The sequence below is a fragment of the Rhodamnia argentea genome, chromosome 11 (assembly GCF_020921035.1).
Source record: "Rhodamnia argentea isolate NSW1041297 chromosome 11, ASM2092103v1, whole genome shotgun sequence".
Taxonomy (NCBI): domain Eukaryota; kingdom Viridiplantae; phylum Streptophyta; class Magnoliopsida; order Myrtales; family Myrtaceae; genus Rhodamnia; species Rhodamnia argentea.
Window position 1 is genome coordinate 7,218,591 of NC_063160.1, and position 7,930 is coordinate 7,226,520.

General features: G+C 40.5%; 1 pseudogene; it reads right to left on the reverse strand.

Moving 5' to 3' along the window:
* Positions 1 to 815: 815 nt before the first annotated feature.
* On the reverse strand, positions 816 to 3,717 carry LOC115742137 (annotated as a pseudogene).
* Positions 3,718 to 7,930: the final 4,213 nt, after the last annotated feature.

Here is a 7,930-nt window from a genome sequence, read left to right on the forward strand (position 1 = left end):
TATTGACTTATCAAAGAGGATTATGGAACGCTCCGCAGCGGGGTTACCCTCTACGGGTCACAAGTCCTGGCCGAGTACTCATGTGGACTAACTACACCTCAGTTAGAAGGTCATAAGAATTATGACTTTTGAACTTGTAATTAGGAACTTTGACTGGTGAATCTTTTGAAATGCAACCGAGCTCTCTCGTCTTGCTGCGTGCGCAAGGGACCTACGCCATGGAACAAGTCACCCAAGCGACGTAACTCCGCCGCTCCCCTCCTTACAGACGGGATTTTCTTCCCTGACGGCCTTGTGTCTCGTCATCATCGATCCGGTTCAATAGATGCACTGGCTGTCCTCCCACGTTAATGGGGGCATCGCCTCACTCACGTTCTTCTTCACGACGAGGCTCTTGGGTGTAGCCTTCAATCATCCCATGGACCTTTTCTTCCAGACCATTCAACTCATTCAGCAAACTCTGGCACACCAACATTGTGACGGGTCCTTCTTGATGAACAAGAATCGGGGACTCCCTGGCGAGGGAACTTGAATCAACTGATGTTCTCTCTATTCACATCTCATCTCCATGGAAAGATTGGAAGACGCACCTTCTCACATGATATCCGTAGCAAAGCATGCAAGTAGAGTAACTTGAATCACACCAAAAGCGTGGGGAAAAAAATGAGAAAGGAACGAAATTGCGAAGAGAAGGCAGATTCAAAAGGTATGTGACCTGCCATTAGCAAGAGGAAAATTGAAGCACATGACATACTCTAATTCTACTTTCAGAATCGAGTACCTTATTATTCGAAAAAGTAATACTACTAGGGCTTTGTACATGTTCCTAACACTAGGAGGCCCTCCATAAAGTTATTAAACAAAAGAAAAGTCAAATACACTACTAGATGCAAGCGGTAGAACGTGACACCATCTCAACCATTTCGTGACAAACTAGTCGACCAAATTAATCTTTACAAATGAGCTTCTCCATTGGAGATCGGGCTTTACACATTAATTCCAATGGCACTTCTTTAGGCATGGTGGTTCCTTTGCCCTCGCTCATATCAATTTCCTCTTCACTTACTCTTTTCCAATCAAAGCACTGAATCAACAAGCCCAACGTTAACCCCATGACCCGCTGAGCTAGGGATGCGCCAGGGCATGCCCTCCGTCCCAGCCCGAACGGCAGTATCATCTTTTGGTACTTTTCGCCGTCACTGCCCTCGAACCTCTCGGGCTTGAAGGTCGTGGGGTCCTCCCACAGCTCCGGATCTCTGTGAATCGCCCACGCATTCACCAACACTACACTGCCCCGGGGCACAAGGTATTCCCCTATGGTGCAATCAGCTGATGACTCGTGCGGGACAAGAAGCGGGACCGTCGTGTTTAGGCGTAATGTCTCGGAGATGATGCATTGAAGGTAAGGTAGCTTTGAAACATCGGATTCTTCCGCCAGACGATCGTGGCCGATGACAGAATCGATCTCGGCCTGGGCCTTCTCCAACTTGTCCGGGTTGTTCAGTAAATTGGCCATCGCCCATTCTAACGTAACTTATGATGTGTCTGTTCCTGCTACTAACATGACCTGCATATGCATATAAAGTTATTATCTACACTAAATATTTGGGAGCCGAGAGAATTAGGACTTCAAATGACATTACCAGTATTTAAACTAGACTATATGTTGAGTTCTTGGATATGGACTGTCCATTATGGGCTGGGCTTGACCCAAACCAGCCCAATGCACTTGAATTTCCCTAAGTGAGGGAAGTGTGCAAGTCGTTTGATAACATATGGTTCTTAGAACTAACCTATATTGGAAGCTGATATTGAACGAGCAGAATAAAAAGCCCAACTCCCTCACATCAACTTTTTAATATCTACACTCCAACAATCGTGAGTGTTTGGATTCAATCTTCCGTCCATTCACGGGGAGGCTATAGCAATGTACACATCGTGGTTTTGAGATGTTTCCGAACTTCTGTACTATACACCAATAGAGTGAAAAAATTATCAAAAAAATCATAAATCTATTACAATAGTATAAATTCAGTTTTAAACTTATCTTTTGCTATTTAAGTTCTAAACCTTTTGCATTAGTGTCAATCCAGTAAATTCTTTCAATTTTAGCCGGAAATCAGTAAAATAAATGCCGGCCGTCCTATGTTGCACGGCCAAAACTCGTAAGGACAATTTTTCATAGTATTTTAATATTTTTTTGAATTATATATTTATTTATTTTTCCTTTTTCCCTCTTACTTTTTTTCTCTTCCCTTCCTTCTTCCTCCAGCTAGCCACCGGCTCGCCGGGCGAGGGCCATTGAGTGAGGCTTGCCCTTGCCAGTGGCCACCTAGGTCCAGTCGTGAGAAAGAAGGAAGAGAAGAAAAAAAAAAGAGAAAGAAAAGAATGAAAAAAGAATGAAAAAGATAATATTATTAAAACAGCTTTTCATCTTGAACGGTGGCTTCTCCACCTTTACCTCTCCCTTTTAAATTTTGTTTATTAAGGAAGACCACCTCTTTCCCAACACGTGATATGCATTGCACCGTTACCTAACAGTATTGTCAAGCTAACAATTCTCTTATTAAAAATTATCAACATCAACGCCGTTCGCACCACATAAGATAGTTGGCGTCCATGTCAACAATTTTAGATCGAATTGACAAAAATGTAAAAGAGTTAGGACTCTAATAGCAAAAAAAAAAAAAAAAATAGAGCTAAATTGACACAATTAATAGATTTAGAGCTTTTTTCATAATTCTTCCGCTTGTCTAATGCTCCAAATTATACTAGAAAATTCAGCGTAGCAAGAATAGTAGAGTTCAAATAAAGCAAAAGACTTACGATGACGAGTCCTTTGATCATCAAATCCGAGTAGTTGTCAGGCTCAGACTCTTGCAAACGCAAAAGATGACTAATCATACTGTCTGCAAACTCCGGATCGCCCTTCCTTCTCTTGTGCTCGTCGACTAAACCCTGAATGAACGTATCGACCCTCTTCCCTAGTTCCGCCACCATCTTCTTTATCCCCCCGGGATCGATCCACTTCAACATGGGCAAGAAATCGCCCAAGTAACTCGTTCCCCCACTCCCAACAATCTGCTTGATCAGCTCCCGGAATTCCCTGGCCTCGGCCTCGTCGACGTTCACGCCTTCCCCGAAATACCGCTTCCCCGAGATCATCCTCATGATGACATTGAACATCAGTTCCGTGAAGAGGGTCTTCAGCTCGACCCGGTGGAAGTTCCCAAGCCCATTCCTAACCAGCCGGAGAATCAGCCGTTCTGCCTCGTCCCTCCGGATGCGGGAGAGGGTGTTGAGGCGATGCGTGGAGAGGACTTCGATAGTGGCGATCTTGCGTAGGTTGCGCCATTTGGCCCCGTAAGGCAGGAGGATAAGCGTGCTATTGTCGTAGGCGAGGTGCTTGCCAGCAAGCAGCCTGGGTCGGTTGGCGAGCACGATGTCGTTCTTCGTGAAGCACTCCTCAGCCAGCTGCAGCGACGACACGACCACGAAGTGGCGGACCCCGAACCAGAGGGACACGATCGGGCCATACTTGTCCGAGAGGTTGTAGAGGGTCCTGTGTACGGGGAATTTCAAGAGATGGAGGTGGCCGACGATGGGGAGAGAAGGAGGGCCTGGTGGGAGGTTCTTGGGTTTTCTTCTTAGGAAGGAGTAGAGAATAATCAGAGAGAGCAAAGCGATGATGATCACATAGAGAGTGGAGTCTGCCATTTTTTTTTTCTTTTGCGTTGTCTTCTGAATTGTTTGTGTATATGAATATAATCATCGAATGCTTTCGTTTAACATTAAAATAGTTAATAATGATTCTATAAAATTTCAATATGAGAGCAGAATATTTTGAATTCGAATCTCATTTTCTTTTTTAATTAATTATTTTCACGCTCAATACTAGACAAAAAAAATTAGATTAAGCATGCGGAGATTGATAAAATAATTAAAGATTAAATTAAACATTCATCTAATAATTTTAATTTTTAAAAAAATTTATAATGATTTGACAAATCTCACGTATTTATATATGAAAAAATATATATATCAAAGCGTCTTTCTCTGTTTTGCATCGAGTGTCTTTGACCGTTCGCCGGATCAGCCTGTTGCGTAGCAAACTTGACGACGAAAAGTAAAAGATAAGAAAAAGGAACTTGATGATCACCTACAATTCGCCAGATGCTCGTAATCCTTCCAGAGCACTCGACCATCCTTTTATTTATTTATTTAGCTAATTAGTTAGTTACCTATTGAGTTATATATAAAAACTAGTCAAAAATCATGAACATGATGCCACGTCCAATCCTTCGTTTAATGGGACTGCAGATCTAAGTAGCACCGACACGCGACACGATATACTAATACGTCATTTCTAAAAAAATAGAGAATTTTGACACGTCATATATTAAATGTAAATTTTTATATACATGAGAAATTATCATGTATACATGCAACTATAAGCATTGAGCTCCGGCTCCGGTACTAGCTCCTTGTAGTTAAGCGGTCCGCAAGTCTACGAAGCCCTTTTGCTGCTGCCTTCAAGGTTCGGCTTATTTGAAAGTGATTTTTTGATCAAATGACATCTCATTTGCAGGTCTTCTTTCCCGATCTAGAGTAAGATTTAGATTTGGGTGCTCTTTTATTCCCATCCGGAAATAAAACTGAGATTTACAAGGCGTTTTCTATATTCATTCAATATATTGGTGTTATTGTTCTCTTATATGGTGATGGTGCTGGGGATGTCGAACCTAGACATGCACAGCCTTTAGGCAAAACATTGCTATCGGAGATGAAATCTTAGCATGTGCTCATCACTAATATTGATGTGAGATTCGATAATCGGCAATCGTTTGTGCTTTGGTATTATGAAATACTCGTCTTTATGAAGTAAGCGAATCTTTGCGGTTATACCGAGTTGATTTATCTTTTTGATTTATTTACTTTATTAGATTTGCATCGTTGTCTTTGTTTTGCTAGAATTTCTTCACGACAAAATACTTTTCACCGAAATTTGTTCTTCGACTTTTAAATGTGATAAAGGGTCCTGTTGAGATTTTGAACAGGAGAGATCCGGATAGTCGGAAAACTAACATGTGAGATTTGCAAAGATCCCGATGGAATTATACAAATATCGTCTTACCTAGAGTTTGACTCAGTGAAAAAAATGAGTTAGTACAATTCAAAGGGAATCGATATCAATGAAATTAAAAGAAAATACACAATGTAGACCAAATCAAAGTTTGACCCGATGGCATGGCTTAGTGAGCACAATTTCTATCAAAGGATAACGAAACAACACACTCGAAACTGTGCCGGAGTTTGACTCAACAATAGAGCCTTGAATATGCTTTGATAACGTACCATAGTTTGAATAGGTGGTGCATTATCTGGAATAAAGATAAACGCAAAGTTTGACTCAACGAAGATAATCTGAAAGTTACAGCTAAGGAAAATAAAATTTTTTATTATAAGTAAAGATAAGATAAATTTATTGATTTGTTTGGGAGGGTCTTTCTCTGTGGATGCTCAATTGTATCTATAATGGCGGGAGAAGTAACTGACCCTCAATGGTTACGGCTTCTGGCGCATTGGTAACAGCCATGTCTTTTGTTTCGCACGAACTCTCTTGATCAGTTCCTCTAACCGTTCTGGCTTTGGGTATAGCACTGTTAACAATACCAATTTTAACTCCCTTCTCAGACCAGTCGTGCCCATATTCTCCATCTTTGTAACTTGCAAACTGTTTTTCCAGTAACTGTCGATGGCTTTTAGGTTTCTTATACCGACTCATCTCCTTCATTTCCGTCCGTGTGCTCACGTCTTACGTGTTCTAAGGTCTTCCAGTTCGCATTTTTAGGATGCCATCTGTCTTTTGACAACCATTCTCCGGTCAAAGTAGTTCAAGAGCAAACATTCGACTTTTGGCAGGATTCCCTTTCATTGAAACCAAAGCTTGAAGCTTGCCTTATCCATCCTTGATATATTCTGCTATTCTAGATACCGTGGCATAATTCTGCCGTTGGTCTTAGCAGCTCTTTTAACGTTTCTCTATCAATCGATGCTTGCGAAGATCCTCACGTATCTCTCACGTGACTTCCTCGTATCTTGATACTGTTGAAACACCTGTTCCTCGCTTGGCGTGCGTTCTGATTTCTCACGTGCACAGCACATGTGCCGAGATAATATTACAGCAGCAAAAATCGAGAGAGAAAAGGCTGATGACTAGTGCATAGAATCTGCCACGTTCAGTTCAATACATGGTCTGACTATTCCACGTCAAATAATTCACTGACTGAAAATGTTTTAGGTTGAAAATGGCAACCTAGTGGCGATTTTGCAAATTTTTTCTCTATTCTTCCAGCTCTGGCATCCCAGTCAAGCCTTATATAGTAGTACCATCCCAGTCAAGCCTTATCTAGTAGTACCAACAAGTCTTACAATTTGCTTCCGTCACCCTCCACTATTCGCACATTGGACTCACAGATCCCTCCGTAAATTTTTTTGACAAAATGACAATTGTTTCTTTAAGTTGCGTTCATTTCCATGAATGTGTCATGATAAAGAAAAATATTTTTAGCGAAAATTAAGTTTAAGAAAAATGATTAAATTTTGTTTGTTTGGTGGTTCAAGAAAATTGACTTCTTTCATGTTAGAAGGGGAAATCGTTTTCCTCCATCTGAGCTTGTAGTTTTTAGTCCATGAAAAATGTTTTTTGTAAGTCAATCAAATCGAAAAGTCAACAACAATTTTCCAGAAACAATTTTCCTTCAAATAAACAAACCATTAGAGAAAATTCGAAGTTAAGCTCTCAACTCTCATGGTAAAAATCGCAAATTCAAAGCTCTCGAGAATAATTCGCAAGGTTCAATGAAGGGTTTTCACACCTTTGCTCCTCGTACTTATAGATCTCTAAGTCGGAACAATGAAACTTGAATCAATTTATATCGCATTGATCTTGAGTTTTTTTCTCAGAACCATAAGAGAAAATTGAGGGATTTCAACATTGATTTTCAAGTTGTCCAACATTTCCCCAATTTATGATGACAGAACACGTTCTTTCGAATTATGTCTTTGCATTTAAGTATGTGAAAAATGCTCATTCCAAAAAGTACAGAGTGAAAATGCTCACCCAAACTATATGCATAGTATCAGAGTACTATCACAACCCCCCCAAAAGGGGTCTTTTTCCAAAATGGGGGGTTTTCAGGTATTGCGCCTGAATGGCCCACCGGTTTAGGCGCGGGCTTTCTCGAGCTCATACCCCACTAACGTTGAATTTTTATTTTAGCTCTTGATTAGCCTAAAAGGATTTTTAGGAGTCGCCACTAGCCATTTTTGCATCAGCTAAAAACCAAATGAGACGTGGAAGATTCGTCGCATTTCCTACGCAACCAAAGATTTGCGCCTCCGAAACTTGATTACGCTAATATCTATTAGCATTCTTTCGATGCCACTTACTTGGAGGCTCATTTATTCAAGCAGTCATGCAATCTTGATCATCAATTATGCTCCTAAAGGCATCAAAAAGTTGCTAAGGATCATGCACATGTTTTTGAGAGAGTTTATTATGGTTCTAAACTAGTCCTAACCATTCTAGAAGAGAAATTAACAAGCAATTTATTGAAGCGCAGTGAGGTAAAGAAACAATCAAGTAATGAAAGCATCTAAGTAAATGTATGGAGAATGAAAACCGGATGCAAGTCTGGCAAAGAACATATATGGCTTCATTATAAGTCTCGGGACATGGTAAGCTGAGCAAAGAATACAATGCCTTGTAAATGGGCCTTGGGACATGAACGCCATAGGCTTTAGATTAGAGACTAATCCTATCTAAGGTGAATCTAAATCTATCCAATTAAGAATGGTCATGAAATGAATCTAAGATATTCCAATCACTTATCAACATTTGATATTTGTTTTGGTTTTATCGAATATA